The sequence below is a fragment of the Culex pipiens genome, chromosome 2, assembly GCF_016801865.2.
Source record: "Culex pipiens pallens isolate TS chromosome 2, TS_CPP_V2, whole genome shotgun sequence".
Taxonomy (NCBI): Eukaryota; Metazoa; Arthropoda; class Insecta; order Diptera; family Culicidae; genus Culex; species Culex pipiens.
Window position 1 is genome coordinate 25205233 of NC_068938.1, and position 25580 is coordinate 25230812.

At 33.8% G+C, this 25580-nt stretch overlaps 1 protein-coding gene and 1 long non-coding RNA gene across 2 annotated transcripts in view; one reads left to right on the forward strand and one right to left on the reverse strand.

The window, feature by feature from the left end:
• Positions 1 to 22607, reverse strand: part of LOC120414548 (uncharacterized) — a 213598-nt gene extending 190991 nt beyond the window's left edge. Inside the window, exon 1 of the mRNA XM_039575762.2 lies at positions 22499 to 22607. The gene's annotated coding sequence lies outside the window, so the exon portion shown is untranslated. The remainder of the gene's footprint in view (positions 1 to 22498) is intronic.
• Positions 10392 to 11308, forward strand: LOC128092741 (uncharacterized). Its single transcript, XR_008211966.1, has 2 exons — positions 10392 to 10920; positions 11021 to 11308. It is a non-coding gene; the product is annotated as an uncharacterized LOC128092741 (long non-coding RNA).
• Positions 22608 to 25580: the final 2973 nt, after the last annotated feature.

Consider the following 25580-nt stretch of genomic DNA (forward strand, 5'->3'; position numbering starts at 1 on the left):
TTTAGTGTTTGTCACAAAATCTCCGTCAAGGCAATTTCCCATAAGAGTGGCATATTAGCCATTTGGTTTTTCGCATCGGCAGCCAAGTCTAAACACTATTTCAGTGAAATTCAAGTTCCAGGAGATGCGTTGGAACATCCGCTACCACCGGGTGCTAATATCTCGTTTTTGCCAAAAGTGGATATTAGCCGTTTTTTCAATGGTGGGCAGTGCACGACCGAAAAAAAAAACAAAAAAACTCAACGTTCCAAACCAAATTGGACACATTTTTCGACCGAATCGACCTTGTCCTGTCTCTAACTGCCTCCCCTCAGCGGCTTGACTTTTTCCCACCCCAATTGAACATCCTAACGAAGGTCCAAACCGTGAGGCCTAAATGTACCAGAACCAACTCGAGCGAGCGAAGGCAAATGCGATTCCATTCCGGTGAACTGGGTCTTGGCGCGTTTTTGTGGCCGGGCAAAGCATTTGAAAGTTTCTTTTTGTACGGCTAAATTCTGTGTGTTCTCTTGTTTTTGTAGTCGCGGTTCGTCCTTGCGAGGATTTTCCCCTTTTCCAGAAAATTCCGAGAAGGAAGGGCGTTGAACTGAATAACTAGACTGGCACACAGTGAGATATTTGAAGGGAATTTTGGTCAGAATTTTATCAAACTCTGTTTGTTTGAAATTTATTCTCTGGTTTCATTTAAAAACATTTTTTATATCTTTTATTAAAATTTCGACCAACTTAACCCACTGTGCACCACCATTAAAGCCTCCAGCAATTTCATTCATTTGCCTGAACGTAGTGAAAACTAGAAGTTTCCCTCCCACCACCCTCCAAAACGCGCACACATAGACGAAATGGCACAGCCTTTAATTTGGCACGATCTCCCGCCACGTGTTCTATTTTTAAGCCAACAAGCCGTTCCAAATTCAAGTTTTTTAATTAAACCAAATACCCACTTTATCGTCGAATTCCACGGCGCGCGCGCGTTTTCCCTCTCTTCAAAGTCTAGATCAGGAGCCACGCCATTTCCGAAAATAAAATCATCCATTATCAAATTTTTCAATTTTCACACCACACCCCCCTGGAAAGCGAGCTTTAGGTCACACCTCTTTGCAGCGGCTGGGAAAGCAATTTCGAGTGCATCATAAAAAGCTCACTTTCTTGCTCACTTCGGGAAATGGAGGCGCTCAAACTTTGTGCGAAGGTTATGTGCCAATAAATGCAGTCACGTGGCGCTTTTTTGGAGGCAAATACTGGTATTGGCCTTTTATTTGATCTGAATTATGTTTGTTGGCAGCCTTCTTATGCTTTGCTTTGATGTAAGAATGATTGAATCGGCAATTGACTAAAGTCAAAAATAAGTTGTAATTAACTCAATTAGACAATTTTATAGCAAATTTTCTGAACTTTTAAAAAAAAATATTTTTAGAAATGGTCACTCATGGTCACTATTTTTAAAAATCGAAAAACTGCAAATATTTCGCTAAAATCAAACTTTCGGTGGCTATATCTTGAAAACAAAGCCTTTTATCAAAAAATCTGTAAAGTACTTTTCGATTGGAAATTCAATTTTACATGAAAAAAATTACGTCAAATTTGTTTTTGCATGAAATTTTGATTTTTCTAATCTAATCTAATCTAACCCTAGCGCAGCCAGTCTTTCGAGGGCATCCTGGAAAATGCCTTAGGTTGATTAACGCCTAGCATCCTCTTGTCATTATTAACAATTGCAGTGCCCAATAAATTGCAATAAATTGCAATAAATTGCTTTGAAACATCACAAACGTTAAAGCGGCCAGGCCAACTGCGTAAAGTTAACCGCAAAGATGATTCGTTGAATTGGTTTGAGTTTGAACACGAATGTTCAAACAGCAATACAGTTCTGAATCTACAGGGGAGGAAGAAACGTGGGGATCCCCCGCTCACGTTCCTGTTTGCTTGGGCAATGAATCGTTGGGAGCACCATGCTGAGAAGTTTTGGTGTCCCAGACCCTCTTGGATGGGACATCGTATTTCCACAAATGCCCTGGATACTATTTGCCGTGGTTATAGCGCCACAACTCGCTCACAAAAATCACTATTTTTTCAAAAATTCATAACTCGGTGGCAGATTTTTGACCATGTTTCTCTATGGCTCAAAAGTTGCGGGTTTTTGTCCCCTAAAACATATCAAAAAATCTCGAAAATCAAAAAATACGTATTTTGGGAAATTTAGTTTTTGTGAAAAAAATGTTAATTAAAAAATCGGCAAATTTTTTTTCCGTGTGCCCATTTTTTTCTCAATAGTCCTCAACAATACCTACAACTTTGCCGAAGACACCAAATTGATCAGAAAATTCATTCAAAAGTTACAGATATTCGAATATTCACGTACCGTTTTTGTATGGACAGCTGCCAAAATTGTATGGAGACTTGTATGGGTGACCCAATGACACAAAATAGCTTATTTGGTCATAGGGAAGGCCCCCACAAAGTTTGAGTCAATTCAAAAAATACAAAAAATAAAAATGGTCGAAATCGGCCGATTTCGTAGAGAGTTGCTCACAATTGACCTTACGCCATTTCAAAACGTTTCTACATCTGAGACTAACCGAGGGGAAACGATAAAATTTGATTATTATAACTATCGTGCGTGTGCAAGACACCCGAGGAACAGATTGACGTGATCGCACACTTGCTGACACATGGCACGAGAAAATGATCATCTAATTCAGTTACAGTTTTTTTTATTCTATTATTTATTATTTGTTGTACTCTTGATCCTCGGTCCTAACCTGGTCGCAGCACCTAAGGACCTAATAAAAATAAGTTGTGAAGAAAAAAAAAACTATCGTGCGTGCTCACGAAACGGTTTCCACCTGCGCGGGCTCCACCCATTCAGGTAGGAAAACTCCATCGGTTTCCAGATAAGAACACTAACTGGCAAAAGAACTACCTTCCGCAGTGCAAAACTTGGAAGTCACGAGACGGGATCTGTTCAAAATTGGTGTCCTCACTCACGTGGCTTGGGCCGTTATGCAAATAGCTGAGCATAAAAATGAAAACAAATTGAAAAAAAACCTCTCCAAGATAGCGAACTCGAAGTTCGTTTTTTGTGTGTTCTGTTTCGAAAGACTTTGTTGGTCCCCCTCTAGACGGTAAAATTGCTTTGAGGATGATTTTTTTCGCTTTCGATTCTTCCTCCCCCTTAAAAGGGATGTCAATGTCTCATTAAAGACCCTGCTCACGCGAAGCTTCTGTGAAAATTTGCGAATCTCTGCCAGTCGTTCCTGATGCTGATGAACACCCAAGAGGGTGCAAAGTACACGGTCGAAAAATGTTCGCCATATTTTCCACCTCCCAACAGTCCCGGTCAAATCTTTTTGTTTCAACAGTGCGTTATAATAAGAAACCCCAGCAGCAAGCAAACTTTTCGATTTCATCAATTTCATGCTCACTGGGCTAGAAGTTTATCTCCTAAAAGCATGTTCACTCAGCTGATTTCGAGTGCCCTTCACGAATCGCTGCTGGAAGCTTCACGCGGGAAGTTTATTTGGTGCATCCTGCTGCTCGGTGCTGGACTTCAGTTTTCACTTCAAATTGCATTCGAACAAGCGTTCAAAGCATGAATGTACAGATTTTAGAAATTTTGCAGGTCTACCAGAACTTAATTATTTAAATTTGTTTTGTTCGATTGGTTTGATTTTGATTTTATTTATATTATACGACGAAACAATAATCAAACAAGTGTAAGTAATATTTGTTGAATTTTCTAGAGCACTTAAATTTAAATCAAAAAAAAATTTGAGTGCCATTTTCATCCAGTCATGTTATCTTAAGCTTATACAGTCCAGACTCGATTATCCGAAGCCTCAATTATCCGAAGGTTTGTATGGGACTTCGGATAATCGAATCACGATCAAAAAAAAAATTCGCATTTTTTTATTGTCTTGCTTTAAACTTCAAATACGAGTTCTGCGACCTCATTTTAGTCAAATTTAAATGGCTGATTGCCTGTAAAATAAAAAAATAATGATTTCTTGAATATTTCATCATCGCCATTTTGGTCGCCATCTTGGATTGAAAAATTCACATTAGAGTAGTTTGAGGGTCATACGAAAGCTCAACAATCAAAAAAAGGACAAGGAAAAAAAAAATTCGTGATTCGATTCTCCGAAGTGAAATTTTGCCAAGGCCTTCGGATAATCGAGTCTGGACTGTTTAAGACATTTCATTTTATTTGCGCTCGAGAATGACATTTGAGAAGGGCGTTTGTTTTTTTTATATTTTTATGTTTCATTTTTCATTTTCAAAAAATGGCCAAAGACAAACTTAAAAATTTGGAAATTTGACGAGCTTTCTGAAAAAAATACACTGAAATAAAAATTTTCGCTTTTTCTGCGAGAAGTTTAGATTCAAAGGTATACAAGTCAAATGTTGAGGTGGGCGCAAATTTTTTTTCGCTCAATTTTTCCGTGATATTAGCTTTAAATGTAGCAAAAAGCCTCACGAAAAATGCAGGATGGTGTGTCTATTAGGGTGGGTACGGATTTCGAAAAGTTCTCAGATCAAGTTGTGATGTGGTTCCCCTTGTAGGGCATACTTATAGGGACTCTCACGCCAAATTTCAGCTCATTTGGCTGAAAACTGGCTTGTCTCAAGCGGGTTCAAGTTTACATGGAAATTACTATGGGAAATTTTGAATTTTCGTTCATTCGCTCCTACAGGCCTGGGGAAAACATGTAGAAACTTCTAGGATGGCCAGAAATGAGCGGAATCGTCTGGAGAACAACTTTCCCTAAGAGACCAGGTCGATTCGTTCAACCCCCATCGAGCTCAACGGCAATACATCCGGGGTTTTCGGAACCAACCGTTTTCCCCAGAAAAGCATCAAATTTTCCTTAGCATGCTATGAATGCTTGATGAACACCGCGACGCCACATGTCAAACAGCTACCACGTGGACTAGCATCGCCTATAAAAAAATACTTTTTATTACTTTTTGAACTATAGAATTATCATTTATGGTGATCCTGATACTATTTAGCTGTATTCTAAACCTCCAAATAAGAAAAAAAATTGTTATGGTGCAAATTTTACAATCACGTGGTAGCTGTTTGACATGTGGCGTCGCGGTGTTCATCAAGCATTCATAGCATGCTAAGGAAAATTTGATGCTTTTCTGGGGAAAACGGTTGGTTTCGAAAACCCCGGATGTATTGCCGTTGAGCTCGATGGGGGTTGAACCAATCGACCTGGTCTCTTAGGGAAAGTTGTTCTCCAGACAATTCCGCTCATTTCTGGCCATCCTAGAAGTTTCTACATGTTTTCCCCAGGCCTGTAGGAGCGAATGATCGAAAATTCAAAATTTCCCATAGTAATTTCCAAGTAAACTTGAACCCGCTTGAGACAGGCCAGTTTTCAGCCAAATGAGCTGAAATTTGGCGTGAGAGTCCCTATGGGTATGCCCTACAAGGGTAACCACACCACAACTTGATCTGAGAACTTTTCGAAATCCGTACCCACCCTAGTGTCTATACTGAAACAAAATACAAACATCAATAATTGAAACGTTTTTTTCATTTAAAAAAAAAGCTTAACGTCAACATTTTCAAAATACAATTTTACATAGAAGCCTCCATGTGAAGATACAGCGGTTTTAAAATAAAATTGCTGGAAAACAATGGTTATCACAATTTTTTGTTAGTTTTCGGCAATTTATATAAGTGAGACCTGATTTTTCAGTCTTGAAAATATTTTGACCCGAAAGCTCGAAAAGTTTGCCTTTGACAACATTTTAAATAAAAAATGCCAAAAACCACAAAAATTACCCAAATCCCTGTTTTCCAACAATTTTATTTTTAAAACCACTACACGCAAACGAGAAATCGTTGAGGGCGGCCCTCCCAATTTGATTTGAGTGGGACAGTGCTGAAATCGCGCGGAAATCCCTCTCGATTTGAACGGTCTCGAAAATTCACGCATACCATCACAGGAAAATGTCGAAATGTTTCAAATTCATTGACCAAGAACGTAAATACTCGAAAGGCAGTTGTATCTCACACGGCAGTGCTGTGCACATGTATGCGTGCTTGCTATTTTTCTCCGATCAAGACAAATTCACCTTGCAGTGTGGTGCAAGATCAACTGACTCTGTTATTATGAAATTGATAATGGAAAATAGTCTAATTGTTTAATTGTTTAATTGTTTAATTGTTTAATTGTTTAATTATTTAATTGTTAAATTGTTAAATTGTTTAATTGTTTAATTGTTTAATTGTTTAATTGTTTAATTGTTTAATTGTTTAATTGTTTAATTGTTTAATTGTTTAATTGTTTAATTGTTTAATTGTTTAATTGTTTAATTGTTAAATTGTTTAATTGTTTAATTGTTTAATTGTTTAATTGTTTAATTGTTTAATTGTTTAATTGTTTAATTGTTTAATTGTTTAATTGTTTAATTGTTAAATTGTTAAATTGTTTAATTGTTTAATTGTTTCATTGTTTAATTGTTTAATTGTTTAATTGTTTAATTGTTTAATTGTTTAATTGTTTAATTGTTTAATTGTTTAATTGTTTAATTGTTTAATTGTTTAATTGTTTAATTGTTTAATTGTTTAATTGTTTAATTGTTTAATTTTTTAATTGTTTAATTGTTTAATTGTTTAATTGTTTAATTGTTTTATTGTTTAATTGTTTAATTGTTTAATTGTTTAATTGTTTAATTGTTTAATTGTTTAATTGTTTAATTGTTTAATTGTTTAATTGTTTAATTGTTTAATTGTTTAATTGTTTAATTGTTTAATTGTTTAATTGTTTAATTGTTTAATTGTTTAATTGTTTAATTGTTTAATTGTTTAATTGTTTAATTGTTTAATTGTTTAATTGTTTGATTGTTTAATTGTTTAATTGTTTAATTGTTTAATTGTTTAATTGTTAAATTGTTTAATTGTTTAATTGTTTAATTGTTTTATTGTTTAATTGTTTAATTGTTTAATTGTTTAATTGTTTAATTGTTAATAGTTTAATTGTTTAATTGTTTAATTGTTTAATTGTTTAATTGTTTAATTGTTTAATTGTTTAATTGTTTAATTGTTTAATTGTTTAATTGTTTAATTGTTTAATTGTTTAATTGTTTAATTGTTTAATTGTTTAATTGTTTAATTGTTTAATTGTTTAATTGTTTAATTGTTTAATTGTTTAATTGTTTAATTGTTTAATTGTTTAATTGTTTAATTGTTTAATTGTTTAATTGTTTAATTGTTTAATTGTTTAATTGTTTAATTGTTTAATTGTTTAATTGTTTAATTGTTTAATTGTTTAATTGTTTAATTGTTTAATTGTTTAATTGTTTAATTGTTTAATTGTTTGATTGACATTTTGACAATTTGACATTTTGACATTTTGACATTTTGACATTTTGACATTTTGACATTTTGACATTTTGACATTTTGACATTTTGACATTTTGACATTTTGACATTTTGACATTTTGACATTTTGACATTTTGACATTTCAACATTTTGGCATTTTGACATTTTGACATTTTGACATTTTGACATTTTGACGTTTTGACATTTTGACATTTTGACATTTTGACATTTTGACATTTTGACATTTTGACATTTTTGACATTTTGACATTTTGACATTTTGACATTTTGACATTTTGAAATTTTGACATTTTGACATTTTGACATTTTGACATTTTGACATTTTGACATTTTGACATTTTGACATTTTGACATTTTGACATTTTGACATTTTGACATTTTGACATTTTGACATTTTGACATTTTGACATTTTGACATTTTGCCATTTTGCCATTTTGACATTTTGACATTTTGACATTTTGACATTTTGACATTTTGACATTTTGATATTTTGACATTTTGACAATTTGACATTTTGACAATTTGACAATTTGACATTTTGACATTTTGACATTTTGACATTTTGACATTTTGACATTTTGACATTTTGACATTTTGAAATTTTGACATTTTGACATTTTGACATTTTGACATTTTGACATTTTGACATTTTGACATTTTGACATTTTGACATTTTGACATTTTGACATTTTGACATTTCAACATTTTGACATTTTGACATTTTGACATTTTGACATTTTGACATTTTGACGTTTTGACATTTTGACATTTTGACATTTTGACATTTTGACATTTTGACATTTTGACATTTTGACATTTTGACATTTTGACATTTTGACATTTTGACATTTTGACATTTTGACATTTTGACATTTTGACATTTTGACATTTTGACATTTTGACATTTTGACATTTTGACATTTTGACATTTTGACATTTTGACATTTTGACATTTTGACATTTTGACATTTTGACATTTTGAAATTTTGACAATTTGACATTTTGACATTTTGACATTTTGACATTTTGACATTTTGACATTTTGCCATTTTGCCATTTTGACATTTTGACATTTTGATATTTTGACATTTTGACATTTTGATATTTTGACATTTTGACAATTTGACATTTTGACAATTTGACAATTTGACAATTTGACAATTTGACAATTTGACAATTTGACAATTTGACAATTTGACAATTTGACAATTTGACAATTTGACAATTTGCCATTTTGCCATTTTGACATTTTGACAATTTGACAATTTGACAATTTGACAATTTGACAATTTGACAATTTGACAATTTGACAATTTGACAATTTGACAATTTGACAATTTGACAATTTGACAATTTGACAATTTGACAATTTGACAATTTGACAATTTGACAATTTGACAATTTGACAATTTGACAATTTGACAATTTGACAATTTGACAATTTGACAATTTGACAATTTGACAATTTGACAATTTGACAATTTGACAATTTGACAATTTGACAATTTGACAATTTGACAATTTGACAATTTGACAATTTGACAATTTGACAATTTGACAATTTGACAATTTGACAATTTGACAATTTGACAATTTGACAATTTGACAATTTGACAATTTGACAATTTGACAATTTGACAATTTGACAATTTGACAATTTGACAATTTGACAATTTGACAATTTGACAATTTGACAATTTGACAATTTGACAATTTGACAATTTGACAATTTGACAATTTGACAATTTGACAATTTGACAATTTGACAATTTGACAATTTGACAATTTGACAATTTGACAATTTGACAATTTGACAATTTGACAATTTGACAATTTGACAATTTGACAATTTGACAATTTGACAATTTGACAATTTGACAATTTGACAATTTGACAATTTGACAATTTGACAATTTGACAATTTGACAATTTGACAATTTGACAATTTGACAATTTGACAATTTGACAATTTGACAATTTGACAATTTGACAATTTGACAATTTGACAATTTGACAATTTGACAATTTGACAATTTGACAATTTGACAATTCTTGACTTTTTTTTGATAAGGTCCTATAAACAAATGTAAACATTGAGTGTATCCCTTTCACACCTTATGTCAAAGTCCATCGGAGTAAGCGGGATACACTCAATGTTTACTTTTGTTTATAGGACCTTATCAAAAAAAAGTCAAGAATTTGACAATTTGACAATTTGACAATTTGACAATTTGCCATTTTGCCATTTTGACATTTTGACATTTTGACAATTTGACAATTTGACAATTTGACAATTTGACAATTTGACAATTTGACAATTTGACAATTTGACAATTTGACAATTTGACAATTTGACAATTTGACAATTTGACAATTTGACAATTTGACAATTTGACAATTTGACAATTTGACAATTTGACAATTTGACAATTTGACAATTTGACAATTTGACAATTTGACAATTTGACAATTTGACAATTTGACAATTTGACAATTTGACAATTTGACAATTTGACAATTTGACAATTTGACAATTTGACAATTTGACAATTTGACAATTTGACAATTTGACAATTTGACAATTTGACAATTTGACAATTTGACAATTTGACAATTTGACAATTTGACAATTTGACAATTTGACAATTTGACAATTTGACAATTTGACAATTTGACAATTTGACAATTTGACAATTTGACAATTTGACAATTTGACAATTTGACAATTTGACAATTTGACAATTTGACAATTTGACAATTTGACAATTTGACAATTTGACAATTTGACAATTTGACAATTTGACAATTTGACAATTTGACAATTTGACAATTTGACAATTTGACAATTTGACAATTTGACAATTTGACAATTTGACAATTTGACAATTTGACAATTTGACAATTTGACAATTTGACAATTTGACAATTTGACAATTTGACAATTTGACAATTTGACAATTTGACAATTTGACAATTTGACAATTTGACAATTTGACAATTTGACAATTTGACAATTTGACAATTTGACAATTTGACAATTTGACAATTTTACAATTTTACAATTTGACAATTTGATAATCTGACAATTTGCCTTGCGAAGTTGCCTTGATAATTTGCCAAATTTACAATTTTACAACAACTGACATGTTTACAAACAATTTCGAGACCATTCGATTTACCAACTAATTTCCAAAACCAATCCTTTTTTGTTTGTATTTCCAAAAGTTTTTTTTCGTTTTTAATGTTTCAATTAATTTTGTAAATCACAATTAAAAAATATAAACTTTAATAATAAAAACGTTTCATCGTAGTTTAGAGTTGACCCATGTCAAACATAACAGTAACCGTGGTTTAGGGACTGCCCGTTGTCAAAACTTCTCGAAACTCACTAATACTCACACACACTCGCAGCAGCCGCCGCCGTCGCTGACGGACTTGACAGTTCATCAATTCAGTCGTTTAGCTCTTGTTATTTTTCTCGGCGGTCTTTAGACGACAGAAACCAGCTTATTTTTAAAGTAGCTTTTGTAACATTGTGTAAATATGTACTGCAAAACAGGTAAGGAAACATTATCGCTTGAGATTTGAAGAGTCCGATTTCTAGAAATTGATAATCGAAGTCAGAAAATTGATGGTTCTTGTTTTTCTTTTGTTTGCAGATTGCTCAAACAGTTGCTGGTCCGGAAACCTTCCTCGGAATGCTGTTCGTGTCGAAACAGACTACAGAGGAATGCTGGTTTCTGAATTGTACGGGGTCGTGGAATGTAGAGGCCAGAAAAGCGGAAGCAGTGATCAGAAGTGTGACATACAGTGACAGAAAAGTGCACCCAACGATCTGCAAATGAATGGAGCAGCTTGAGGAGGAGTGACATTGAGTGTGAAATTAAGTTGTAAGTTGGTGAAGTTTTAAAATGAGGCATGAATAAAAAGTAAATTGCGAAATCAAACTGCTTTTTGCCTTCCTCACCTTACTGAGGAAAGGCTATAAAATCACTCGAAAAATGAACTTCTTAATTAGACCTCGTAGACCCACCATCACGTATACCTATCGACTCAGAATCAAATTCTGAGCAAATGTCTGTGTGTGTGTGTGTGTGTAGGGATGTGGGTCTGTGCACCAAAAAATATGCACTCGATTATCTCAGCACTGGCTTAACCGATTTGGACCGTTTTGGTCTCATTCGATTCGTCTTGGGGTCCCATGAGTCCCTATTGAAAATTATAAAGTTTAGTAAAGTACTTCAAAAGTTATGCTAAAAAAAACGATTTTGGCGTATGTCCGGAAGATTGTAAAAAGGGTGGTTTTTGTAAGAAACCCTGTCATGTTATACATTTTCAGAAAGGTATTAAAAAGACCTTTCCAATGAGCCCAAAACATTGAAGATCTGATAACCCTATCAAAAGTTATTAGCACTTAAGTGTTATTTATACACTTTTTGGAAGCCGGATCTCAGATATTTCAATGAAAATGATGTCCGGGTCCATCATGCAACCCATCGTTTGTTAGATAATCAAAAGACCTTTCAAATGAGCCTAAAACATCAAGGATCTGACAATCCTATCAAAAGTTATTGGCACTTAAGTGTTATTTATACACTTTTTGGAGGCCGGATCTCAGATATTTCAGTAAAAATGATGTCCGGGTCTATCATGCGACCCATCGTTAGTTAGATAATCGAAAGACCTTTCAAATGAGCCTAAAACATCAAGGATCTGACAAACCTATCAAAAGTTATTGACACTTAAGTGTTATTTATACACTTTTTGGAGGCCGGATCTCAGATATTTCAGTAAAAATGATGTCCGGGTCTATCATACGACCCATCGTTAGTTAGATAATCGAAAGACCTTTCAAATGAGCCTAAAACATCAGGGATCTAACAATCCTATCAAAAGTTATTGGCACTTAAGTGTTATTTATACACTTTTTGGAGGCCGGATCTCAGATATTTCAGTAAAAATGATGTCCGGGTCTATTATGCGACCCATCGTTAGTTAGATAATCGAAAGACCTTTCAAATGAGCCTAAAACATCAAGGATCTGACAACCCTATTAAAAGTTATTGGCACTTAAGTGTTATTTATACACTTTTTAGAGGTTTGATTTCAGATATTGTGATAAAAATATTGTCTGAATCTTCCATGCGAACTATCGTTGGACAGGTTTTTTTTTATCAGACCTTGCCGATGAGCCAGAAATATTGATGGTCTGCGAACCATATCAAAAGAAATGGGTAATAATGTTGATTTGTTAAACATGTTAAGGGGGAATGTTGCTATTTTTACTGAATGTATTGATTTTATAAATATGAGGAAGGCACCAACCACCTAAAGGTGGATTAAGTAACGTTTTTTCTTTTAAAAAGAACAAGAATAAGAAGAAACACCTTCTTGTAACACACACATACAAACGCATTTAAAACATCGTTCACCAATACTTCCACGTTAACCGCAACTGGGTGAACACCAATACAAATAAAAAATGGTTTCGTTGTGTGAGTATTTACGGTTATCAGGCATGAAATAATTCTTGCTGAATTCCCTCACAAGCATTGTGCGGGATTTCTCAACTGTCAACTGTCTCAATTGTCAACTGTGCGCAGTAGGATTGCCCATTCGATTTGAGAGGGATTCCGCACAAATTTCCGCCGATCTCGGTAGCGTGTACATCTTCACAAGGATTGGACTCATGCATATTAACTCTGAGTATAATTCTGAGCAAATATCTGTGCGGGGTTGTTGATTAAAAATATGCACTTGATTTACTTGGCTTTGGCTTAACAACACAATATTCACATAATTCTAAACAGAGTCCAAAATATCGATCATTTTAATGTTATTTTAACCAAATTTAAGACAAACATTATTATCATAACAGATCCCAAACCCAACTCCCAAGCGGTTTTCCCGGGTGTCCCATATTCCTTTTCGAAGCAATTTTTCACGTCAACACCCTCTCGAGAAGCGAGCTTAAGCATCAATTTGCAGCATTCCCCTTCGGCGGCGCTGTGGGATCAGATAAAACAAAAGCCCAGCAGAATTTATATCGCTCCCATTTCGGCATGGGACAACCCTCGGCCCCACCAAACGGTAAAAGGGTTGAAGTTATGCGCGATTTTGCTCCAAATCTTCGGTCCTCTCAATATTGATAGCTGTGCAAACAGCACTATTCACTCCATTAAATCCATCGAAACACACCTCGCCCTCGCTTTCTTACTATCTCTCCTCTTTTTCATCTCGCAAAGGGGTGAAGATAATGTGTCCCCATCGAGCTTTTCCAGCACGGGGGTTTGTGATTGTGTGTGCAAGAATTTCCTCGTCACACAGTTTTCCCCACGAATACACTCACACATCCGCAAGGGCTGACTGAGCCAGGAAGGCATAGTAGTGTGACGTGCCTCTACTAGTGGGGGATTCTCTGGGAAATTGATAAATTTTCAGTAAATTTATAACTTTTTATTCAAAACTATTTTTATTTTAAAGTTATCATAATAAATAGAATTTAGAAAACATTTTTTGTAACAAAAGTCATCTATTTGGTTGGATTTGGTCCCTTTTTAAAACTTTGAATTTTATTCATTACCTAAAGTACATTTCGACGTCGTCGTGCTATCTTGTCGCACCCGCCATTTCGGCGTTTCGAGAAAAACGCGTTTTAATGTTTGACCTTGAATAATCAAAAACTAGAGCACACAATGTAAACAATAACAAACACGTTTTGTTTGGCTGACCATTCTGTGCATTTTCCCGAAGTTTGGTTGAAGTTGGTTGCTGGAGTCCCGAGTTATAATTACAACTGTTTACGGTAGTCCAACTTGTACGTGCGTCAAACGCGTTCTGATTTGAAATCCTTTTGGCCAGTTCTCGCACTTACATCAATTTTCAAGGAGTGACAAGAGCACGACAAGATTGAAACTTCTTTCATATGAAGAGCGACAACAATACAGGGAGTTTTTTGGTTTTTATTGAATATCTCAGGATTGAAATCGAATTTTGGAGATCTGTGAAGGTCAAATGCCTCATTGTGAGCTGCACAAAATTGTGTTCTTAACTCAATTTGACCCAAAATGCACGTGCGACAAGTTAGCACGACGACGACGATTTGACAGTGAAATGTCCAATCAAACAAAAATTTTAGTGTTATTATAAATTATTTGCGTGATAAATATCATAAAACTTATTTTTTTTTATTTTACAGAAATTAGAAATCATTATTTGAAGTGATCATAGCTTATATTTTTAAACATTTGCCGTCTTAACTGGATTTTGAAATTAGGTTGAACTTTTTTTCAAAGATTATTTCTAATGTAAATCTACAAAAACAAAAAACATCCATTCCAAATTTCCCAGAGAATCCCTCCGATGCAGAAGCCACCGGAGAGGGTGGTGCAGAGACGGAGGCAGGACCACGGTGCACACGTGGCTTGTAGTAGGTCAATGTCAGCAAATTTACGAGCCAAACTCGGTGACTCTGTGGGAAAGTTCACTCGCCCCTGCCGCCATGAAGTTGGAATTGGTGGATGGAAATCTGGAAAAGCATCCCACCAGGCGATGGGATGTATGTGACGAAATCCGAACCTCTTTGGACTTTTCGCTTTGGAGGAGCGGCAAACTTTGGGGACCAAAATCCGTCCAGGAGGAAAAATGGAAATCACAATGGAATGCGAAACGAGAATGACGCAGATTTGTATCCCTTTTTTTTTTCAAGGGAGGGGACTGTCGAGGGAAAATGGATTCGAAAAGGTTTTTGCTCGAAGGAACGCCACAGCACTGGCAAGGCACTGAGAGGTAATGGAATGACGGAAATAAATTACCATACCTGGGCGTTCCTGGGGAGGACAGTTTACGGGTACGGAGCACGAGGAGAGGGGTTTGCAAACTGAATCACAATCATCGTTATTGCTTCTGGGGTTACGTTTAATCCTAACCCAAAGGATTGACCTTCTGTTGGGACGGACAATTTAGAACAAGATCGTTTCTCATTTGAAACATTTACTGTGGAAGTGTAATTGCAAGGTTGAAATTGAAGACGTTGCTACACCAACAATCTTCGTGAATGATTTTATTTTTAATTTTGAAATGTAAATAGCAAATTAAAAAAAAACATAGAAATACATTTCAAATAAACAAACCCCAAAACTTTCACATCAAATACACTTGAATGGGAGAAGATCATACTGGATTTTGAGATACAGCTTTTTGAAAATACACGCGTGTGCAAACGAATAGAAACTTTTCTGAAAATAAATGGCCATAACATAAAAACTGAAGCAATAAGCTATAAATTTTTAGAAGGCAATAGTTTCCTCTTTTTATAACGAATATTAAGGTAACCAAAAATAAATTGCTGTTTAACTGAAAAAAGCTAAATTTTTACATTTTTTTATTGCACGAGTTTTTTTTTCGAAAAGCTGTACCTCGGAATCCCAGTCAATGTTCTTCTCCCAAATGAGAGAATCTTTAGTAAAATTTTCTGGAGAATCCGAATAAAATATTTTCAGACTGAAAATCTTATCTCCTCTGGTAACATTTTAGGTTTTATGTAGGCCATAAAGCTTATTTAGCTTGTATAGAGGTTTGTAGAACCATCATAAAAACTGTAAGTTTAAAAATGTTACTGGAGTAATAACTAGGCTTAGGGATTTTTCACGCTAAAAAAAAACAACTTTCACGGGGACCACTATTCAAAAACACAAAATTTCACAGAATTTTCGTGGAGCGTGAAAAACTCTAAAATAACCTTCAAAATCTTAAACAAATGGAAGGATTTTTGTACACTTAATTATATATTAAGAACATAAGCTTAGTGATTTTCAAGCTGATTTTTTTTAGTTTTCACGAAACCATCAAATTAAATCATCAAATTTCGTAGTAATTTCACGATACTTAGAAAAACTATTCCAGAAAAGGGCGGATTTTAAAGATTAAAATATAACTGTATAGCCCTAGTTATTGAATCTTTAATAAGCCGAGTTTGTATTTTCCATTTTGTTTTAGAACTCTACCATCAATATAAAATGGCAGTCTATTTGATATTACACAGAGTTTTCCTAGCACATTCAACACTAACATTAGTGTTAAAAAATCTGAGTTTTACCTAGAAAAATACTGGGCTGTACATGGAAATTTTACTGAAAATAATTTAAACGAGCCTAATCCTGCTAAAAGTGATAATAAAAGCAGCATTTAAAGTACCTTGAAAAAAATATTCTTTCGGTACCTGAAATTAAAAAAATAACTAAATGTATAATTTCGAGCTATTTAAGCTTTAGGCAAATGTATTCTAATGCTCAATACAGTAACATGCTACTGTGGAACAAATACTAAATATTAATGATGAACTCACAAAAAAAAACTAATCTGTGGTTCCAAAATTCAAAATAAGAATAAAGCTTAAAATTGACAAATTAAATTGAAAACTCTAAAATAAACGAAATACAGTCTCGATTATTCGAAGTTCGATTATCCGAAGTTTGATTATCCCATGGTTTATATGGGACTTTGGAAAATCGAACATAGAACAATTTTTATTAGTTTTTTTTGTTTTTTTTTACTTTTAACTGTATAATTCATTTTTCAAAGAAAGGTTATGTTTTAAGCATACATATTTATAAATTTGTCAAGCATTGCTTTTAAAACATCCTTGAATTTCACGAGATTTCGCGGAAATTGTTGAATTTCACAAGTGTTACGCTATCCGCGAAATCGCGAAAAAAAATTCACTAACGTTAATAATAATAAAAAGTCAAATTAGGTATACCCACTGAGAATTTTGGCTCGAGCTCGAGCAAAGGTTCTCACTGGGAATGTGCCAGACATAACCGAAATGGCGTAGGACTACGTAAAGAAATTGTGTTCGTTTTTTATATGAGAGTAATTCTCTCCGAAAGTGACCGGCTCCGTGGCTTAATGGTTACGGCTTCTGCCTCACAAGCAGAAGGTTCAGGGATCAAATCCCGGTCGGTCCCTTTGAAATTTGGAATCAGAAATTTGAACCTTGAATATAAACAAAAAAAACGAAAATGAATAAGGCGGGATTCGAACTCACGCCTTTGGATTGGTGGTCTGGGACGCTAAGCAGTCGGCCATCAGAAGGTTTACACTCTAGCAGTGAAATGATCCGTAGTGTTGAAACATGTTATCTTCTCATATTAAATACGCGCTGATCCCTGATTTGCCTGACGGGATTGGAAGTCTAAATATAGATCGAGTTTCCTTCAGATGCTTGCTTCTATGTTTAGGCGGGGCCGAACAATGCCCAGCGACCTCGGAATTGGACCGCAAGGAGCTCTGTCATTCTGAAACGGGTCGTTGGAAGCAGCGCGAGGGCTATCACCACCTAATACCCGGGACTGAGATAAGCTGTATCAGCATTCGGCATATACAAAAGTCTGATACAAATTATACTTTCCCATAATTTCGCTACCGGTTAGCGGGTATTGGATTGGACCACACACACACACACACACACACAGAGTAATTCTCTCCGAAAGTGGTAATTTAAGTGATACTAATTTTTTGTTTGATTGAAACGTTGGTCGAAGCTTCTTTGACAATAACAGTCAATTCAATTCAATTCGGTTTTATTTGTGAATAATCCAAGTTACAATGAGTTCATTAAGGTATATAACAGAGTTTTGGTGTTCCTTTCAGCTGTGATCTACATCGTAATTCAATCGAAAAATTATTACTTATAACTATGGAATAGACAAGAGTAAGAAAAAGTTTTCAAAAAACTTACTGAAAGGACAATAATAGTCAATAACAACAATACTCAGCGCCGTACCTAGGGGTTGGCTTAGTTGGCGACCGCCAAGTTTTAAAAGAAATTCTCAAAATAAATACATGTTAAAGTTTGGACCGTTGTATAATGAAGTTTAAGTCATACTTTCCAGACTATAAAAATGTCCCACTATATGTTATTATAACGTTAATTTGGCTGTGAATCACAATATTCTATGAAATGGGAATTTTTTTAACATTAAAACATATACCTTTCTTTTGTAATTTTTACATTCTCGAGGTAAAAAAATGGCCTTTGTAATAATTTCAGCACGATTTCCCCTTTTTTAATCAACTTCGTGTATTGAAATTTGCATACTCTTTTTCAAAATACAAAGGTTTTGAAATTGGAAAACTGCGGTAAATTTTCACCAATAAGACCAACATTATTATTTGTATTATTTGTATAGTTTTGCGCACAAAAATATTTTTCTAGAATATAAAATTTAATTTTACGAATTAGAAATAAACAAATAAATACATATAAAAATAAAAATCAATGCTTAACATAATTTAAAAAAATTAAATGATGAAATATATTCTCAAAAATCGTATGGGCAAATCACTCAAAATTAATAAAAAAATCTTATCTTTATATTTTTTTTAACTTTTTTTTCTAACAAAACATAAAATTCGTCGATACTTAGAAATTTTGGAAACTTATGATTGCAAAACAACTGAACGGGCCAAGTAGCAAGTAAAACATCGCTTTTTATTGTTTTTGTTGATCAATTGCTTCACTAGCGTTTTTATACGTTAATTATTGAACAAGCGCAGAAAATGTGGTCAATTGTTCACATTTTGATCAAAAAACCATTATTCAACATGGTTGTGTAACACAAATGCCAAATCTAGCAACGGATTAAGAATAGTTCATTTTGAAGTTTATTCTGACTTAAATAAAACATGCTTGTAGAACTCGAAAAGCAAAATGACATTTGCAGACATGATGATTCATTTCAGTTTGCTAAACATGATAACATAGTAGATGTAACCTTTGGTTTCAGCTGGGATTTCTCGTAAACAAGTTGTTAATGTGTAGTTCTCAAATCGTTTTCCTAACTCACTTCTTAATCTTAAGGGCAGGATGTTGTTAAACGGTTCTAACGACGTTTACCTTACCCGGTTCAGTATCTTATGGTCATGAGTTCTTATGACATGTTCAAAAAACGTTCTCTATGCAAGTATGACTTGCACTTGCAAAACTAGCTCGAAACACGGACTTTTCTAACGGATGAAGAGATGTTCAACAAAAGAAAAACGTGCGCTTTTTCCAGCGTTCAAGAGTTCTCGGGGACGTTCGGAAAACATAGTAAATGAGTTCAACAACCAGTTCGGAAATCTCTTGGCGAACAAATGTGCTACTTGGGGGGTTTATAATGCATTTTAAAACACTTTTTTCCATTGAAATGTTGAAACCGTGGCCTGTAATTTAAATTTTTTAACTGTTTTATTTTTTGGTCATAGTCGAGGGACATAAACTTCAAAAAATATTTGCAAAGGCCTAAATTGATTTTGACGAAATTTTGTTCTGCCGCTGCATGTTGAAAAATTATACTTCGATGCCGGTGTGCTCTTTTGAGCTAAGCTTGCTGGGATTCCCATCTAGATAGAACAAGATAGCACACGGTCATCGAATTATTATTTTTTTTAATTTTGAAGAAGGATTTTTTTTTCATTTTTCGTTGTAATTATCGAAATGAAATCCAAAGCCAAATCAGCTAATTATTTTTCGAATCCGGGAAAGTTCTTTGCTTATACAATCAAATTAAGACTAGATCAGATCAAATTATGCAGGCTTAAAAATATAAAATTTGCTAACAAGTTATAGCAAAATTTATTATGATTGAGCATTTAATTCTGTGCATTTATCTGAGAAATAAATTAAAAAAAAAAAAACAAAAACTGCTATCATTATCGATTTTATGAAATCTGAGAAAATATTCAGCCAACTTAACTCCTGTAATAAATTTTCAATTCAACCTATCTCATATTATATGAACAATAAAACATACAATAACTGTGTTTCTGAATTTTACCATATTAAGGTCTCCAATTGCAATTATAAAATCAAAACTCATATTGAAGCAATAATTAAAAATCAATATCAATTTATCAAAATGCTTGTTAATTTGGGAGGGGCGCCAAATTGATGCTTCGCCAAGGGCGCCGTAGACCCAAGGTACGGCTCTGACAATACTAATCGATTTTGAAACCCAAAAAGTTCATTTCAAGATCATTTTGTTAAAAAAAAATCAAATCAGTTTGTGGTAGTTTTATACACCGTAGACAAATATGTATTTATTCTTATTCAATCCGAAACTTAAAAAAGCCGCAAAGAATGTCCTAACAAACCAATTGGTGATGATCTAATACAAAGGATTTTTTATTATTTTCAAATGACAAATCGGACAAAATAGACCCTTTCCTAGCATCGCCAGTGGACCAAACCATCACCAATCGGTTTATCACGATTTTTACATAATAATAACTATTTGCGGCCTTTTTCGTAATGAATTTCGAGGGATTGGTAGCAGGAAAACATACAATGGTGTATATTTAAAAAAGTTTATTTTTTGATGGAACTTCTGATCCATCTGATATCTTCAGTCTTGTAGGATTGATGAGATAAATTTAAAAAAGCTGTTTGACTGTAAAAAAAAATAAAAAAAAATCAATCTGCTGTTTTGACAGAATGTTGAGAAGAATTAAATCAAATTTGTGGCCGTAAAGTACCCTTCATTTTCACATTTTTAAATTATATAGGGGTTCATTTTAGGTTAAATATAAGTATGCTCAAGGAGCTGTATAGGAGGAAGGTAAACAGGACCTTAACAAATAACTAAATTTCAAGCCAGGTTTTTAAAAAAGTTGTGGCAAAAATGTTCACAAAATTCTCATATATGATAACCTTGGCACTACCGCAAATAACTAAAAATTCGTTAGCATTTTTTCATCAATTTTAAAGTTTGTATATGATCTGTGATAGTGTTGTAATTCTGATCTGTGGTCTGAAATTGTTCCGATTTGGTTTATTTAGACAAATATTCGGTGGGAAATTTAATTTTAACTGTTTCCAAACGGTTGGTGAAATAATCAAGCTCTAATGTGATTTATGGCCATTTTTGTTTTTCAGACAAATTCATAGTTTTTGAAAATATTTTTAATAAAATAAGAATGAAAAACCTGTCAGCAGTCGGAAAGAGGAATGATAAATGCTTAACAAAAACAGTCAAAGACTCAGAACAGAAGAAAGAACAAAAGTTGCCTCGAAAAAATACGTAGCTATCCCCTACAAAACAAAAACTAAACACGTGTCTTGATCATTCCATATTCCCCAACTTCATTACCAAAGCCAAAAAAAAAAATCTGCATACACAAATGATTTGATTACTCAAACGAAATTCACATTTCTTGGCATCATTCCCTGTGTCTAAAAATCTGCCTATTTTTGCTTTTCCCCGATGGTCTTCGGAGATGCCCCCTCCCCTTTTTGGCACTCACTCGTTTTTCCGGCATATGACTTACGATCGATCCAAATGTGCATTATTTTTTTCACTTGCTCTGGCACAATTTTTGGACTCTGCATTTGCCCGTTCCGCCTGGCAATGCTGGCCGAAACAGATTTTTAATCCATCAATCGATTTTCGGAGCTCGGCTGCTGCTGCTGCTGCATGTCGCGAAACAAATTTCATTTCAATTATAGCTCTGCTCTGATGCTGGTCGAGCCCCTCTCCAGCCTCCCACCAAAGAAGGGGGTATGTTTTGAGGTCCTTACACACACAAACACACACGACTGGGACACAAACACTTGTACAGCAGTCAGAGTTGGGGCTTGTGAGGCTGGACACAGATGTGCACAGCACGGAGAAAAGTCATTTCACTGCGTCACTCGTTGGGGGTGGTTTGTGGGGGGAAGGGGTGGGAAAGGACCAACCCCCAGAAAAAAATCAACAATAAAATCTCCAAGAAATGGCATCATGCTGGGTCGTCCTTAAAAAAGGACACCCCGGACGAAGACATTTAAGCTTGAGGACAATCACATGATTTCACTTCATTTTTCCGGCCAAGAATTTCCACATACCAACACACACATTGCTGGCATTTTGCTGTGACACGAATTTGCAGGAATCCTTGGAGTTCTTCCCATTCATCCCTTTTTGCTCTATCTCCTTCTCATTTCCTCCTGCGAGCAAAACAAGGACACTCACCACAAAGCATAATCAATTAATCTAGCGAGATAATCATTATAATTTTAAATGAGAAATAGCCACCTCGCCATGAAAAGCATCACTTGGAAATGAAAAATTTCGCCTGCAAGGTAGGCAACATCCTGAAAAGCCAGAGATATTTACCCGCTCACACACGGACCATACACATACACACACACTCGCACACACGGCACACAAGTGTGGTGCTGCCGAAACAACCGACGACGACGAGTTTTTCCAGCACGCGCGCCTATCGCCTTTGCAACCCGCATCACAACTGAGAGCCTCCGGGTTCGGGCTTTAGCCGCAGCAAAGAGAGCCTCGACCAGCGCGAAACAGTGTGAGCTCTGGTGCTGCTGAGCGTGGAGCAGCACTTGCAGGCGAAATGAATGAATGAGTTAAAGAGAACGTTGGCAGGATTCTCCGGATCATGGGAGCGACTCGGGATTAGAATAAGAATCGAGCTAATAACTTGGATGAAACAATGATTATCATTCCAGATGACAAAAAAAATAAACATTTTGCATCATCAGTTTTTCCAAACAAGGTTCCATACAATTTAGATGGGTTTGTCATATAAAATGGACATGTAAATCTTCGAAAATCTGAATCTTGAGATGGGATTTTCTGATCAATTTGGTGTCTTCAGCAAAGGGGTGTGTTATGATTTGGAATTCTAAAAAGAAAAAATAGAAAGACTGAAAAAAATCAGGATTTTTTTTTGACTTTTTATCATTAAAACTTAAATTCTTAAGAAACGTATTATTTAATATCCATTTTTTTTTTTCTAACATCTTAGGCATCTTTTACTCTAATGTTTTGTATGGTGTAAAATGTGGTTACTTTGGAACTAATTTATATACTTAAAAAATAATATTTTTTGTAAAAAACAAAAATATTGTCAAACAAAATTTCAAAAAGCATTTTTAAATGCAAATCTAATTTTTAATCAAAAATTACAAAACACATTTTTTGATAAGGTGATCTGTTTTCAAGTTAATGACATTTTAAGGTATTTTTTCAAAATTGAAATTTCAAGGCATTGTTCAACATTTGAATAAAAAAAAAAGTTTTAAAATGCATTTTACACCTGTCCAGTCTATTTACAATGATTAGATTTCAAAATATTTAAGTATTTAAGATTTGTTTTTTTTCGCAAAAAAAAAGCTTTTCGGATTTTCCGAAAAAATCCAAATATGTCTAAGCAATCTCGGATATGCTGAAAACGATTGCCAACGCAAGAAAAATGCATTTTAAAGTGTTTTCAGCTAGTTCCACGTATATTCCATTGAAAAATTTAAAAGTTTTTTTGAATAAAAATTGCTGCCCCTCGACTTTTTGGGTCGATTTTGAGGGGGGCGAAATAAACTTTGAAAAATATGTGCAACGGCCTAAAAACAAAGAGATGTGTTTACGACATTTTAAAACTTTTTTTCAATGAAAATAAGTTTATTTTTCAGATAAATTAGTACGCTATCAAATCGGACTGAATTCCTAAATAAAAGTTAAAAAGGAGGACTTTCCAAAAATTACGAGATTTTTAAATTAGGGAATCAAATTACCCATAAATCCAAAGTTCCACGTAAATCGAAAAAGGCTCAGACATCATATATGATAACAGAAAATTATTCATTTTTGAAACTTTTCCATCATGATATTCATTCACGTTTTGGCGTGTTTAAAACTTCTAATTTGATCATGTTATTTTAAATTAAATTATTCAATGTAAATGTTCAAATATTTAAGATTTCATAATAAACATGCATTTTTAGTCCTGAAATAAACAGATTTAATTAGTAGATTAGTAGATTTGAATAGTAGGAAAATTGATGAAATTTATATTCTGCTGATTCACAAAACTTAATTATGTATGATATCTACTGACTTTGCGCGGTTCTTTTGGAAGAGCGGCTCACTAATTTTGCCCACCAGTTGATTTGAAAATACCGAAATTATTTTTATTGAAAATAGCAGAACATTTCACAGAAGCTTCCTTTTTTTAACATTAGTTTCCGAGACATTTGAAAAATTAGGGCAATTCGGTGCAACTGGGGAAAAAATATTTTCGATGGCAAATTCGATTTTGCATCATGCAAACATAAATGATGACTGGAAAAAAATCATCATTTTTCAAATTTTTGGATAGTTAATTGGGCTATTGCAAATATTTTACAAAATGTATGTCACCCCTTCAAAATTGGTCCGAAAATCAGGGGGTGATTTTTTTTCAGCAAACTTGAAAATGTCAATGGAAATACAAATATGGATGGAAATATTTGCAACAGCCTTACTGTTAAAAATCAGTTTCAAATTTCTTTGATATTTTTGCTTGAATAAAAAGTGAAGCTTCAGTTCAAAAATATTGTTTAGAATAAATATTAACTTATGTTGGTGTTGTCATCCTGAGAAAAAAAATCATTTAAATATTAGAAGGCATTAACATGTTTTTGCAATTCCATCGTGAATCTACTTACTTTTCCAGTTATTCTCGAAAGACGAAACGGCCTACTTTTTTCTACCAAACATAACAGAACCAAAAATTAATACTTTTCAATACAAGAAAAAAAATTATGCAAAAGTTGATTTTTTCAGAACTCGTTATATTTATCAATCTCGGTGCACCTCGTTGGATAAATTTTTTTTGCTTGTTGCATAAACTACTATCACGAACCTGTTTAATTGCCGTTAGCAAACTTTTGAAATCAAAAATAAACTGATCAGAATAAATTTCCTAACCTTTATGTATAAATTTTCAATTATTTTTTATACAGGTCGATCAAGCTTAAATTTAAATTTTGGTTTTATTAAATAAAAAATAATGGTTTAGTTTTTATTTCATTTCAACCAATACATTTCATAGTAAAAAAAATCATTAGGCACTTTTTTAAACCAAGCGAATAGCATTACAGCACTCTTAACCCGCCCGTGTGGATCAATCGGACCGCGCACTGGACTCACAATCCAGAGGTTGCCGGTTCGAATCCCACGGCGGGTGCTCTAAAATTCTAAGTGTAAATATGGTATTCGGCGCCATCGCTCCGTGCCATACTTTCATACACTTAGGAGCCCAGGGCGGCGAAGTCCTTGTAGATAAAAAGGAAGACACTAGTGGTTGGTACCAAGGGTCCTGATTGCTCAAAATCAACCACTCCATTCGCGAGCACAAATAGCAGGCGACGCGATACTGCCCTGATGAATTCCTACCGTTTGTCACTTTCACACCATT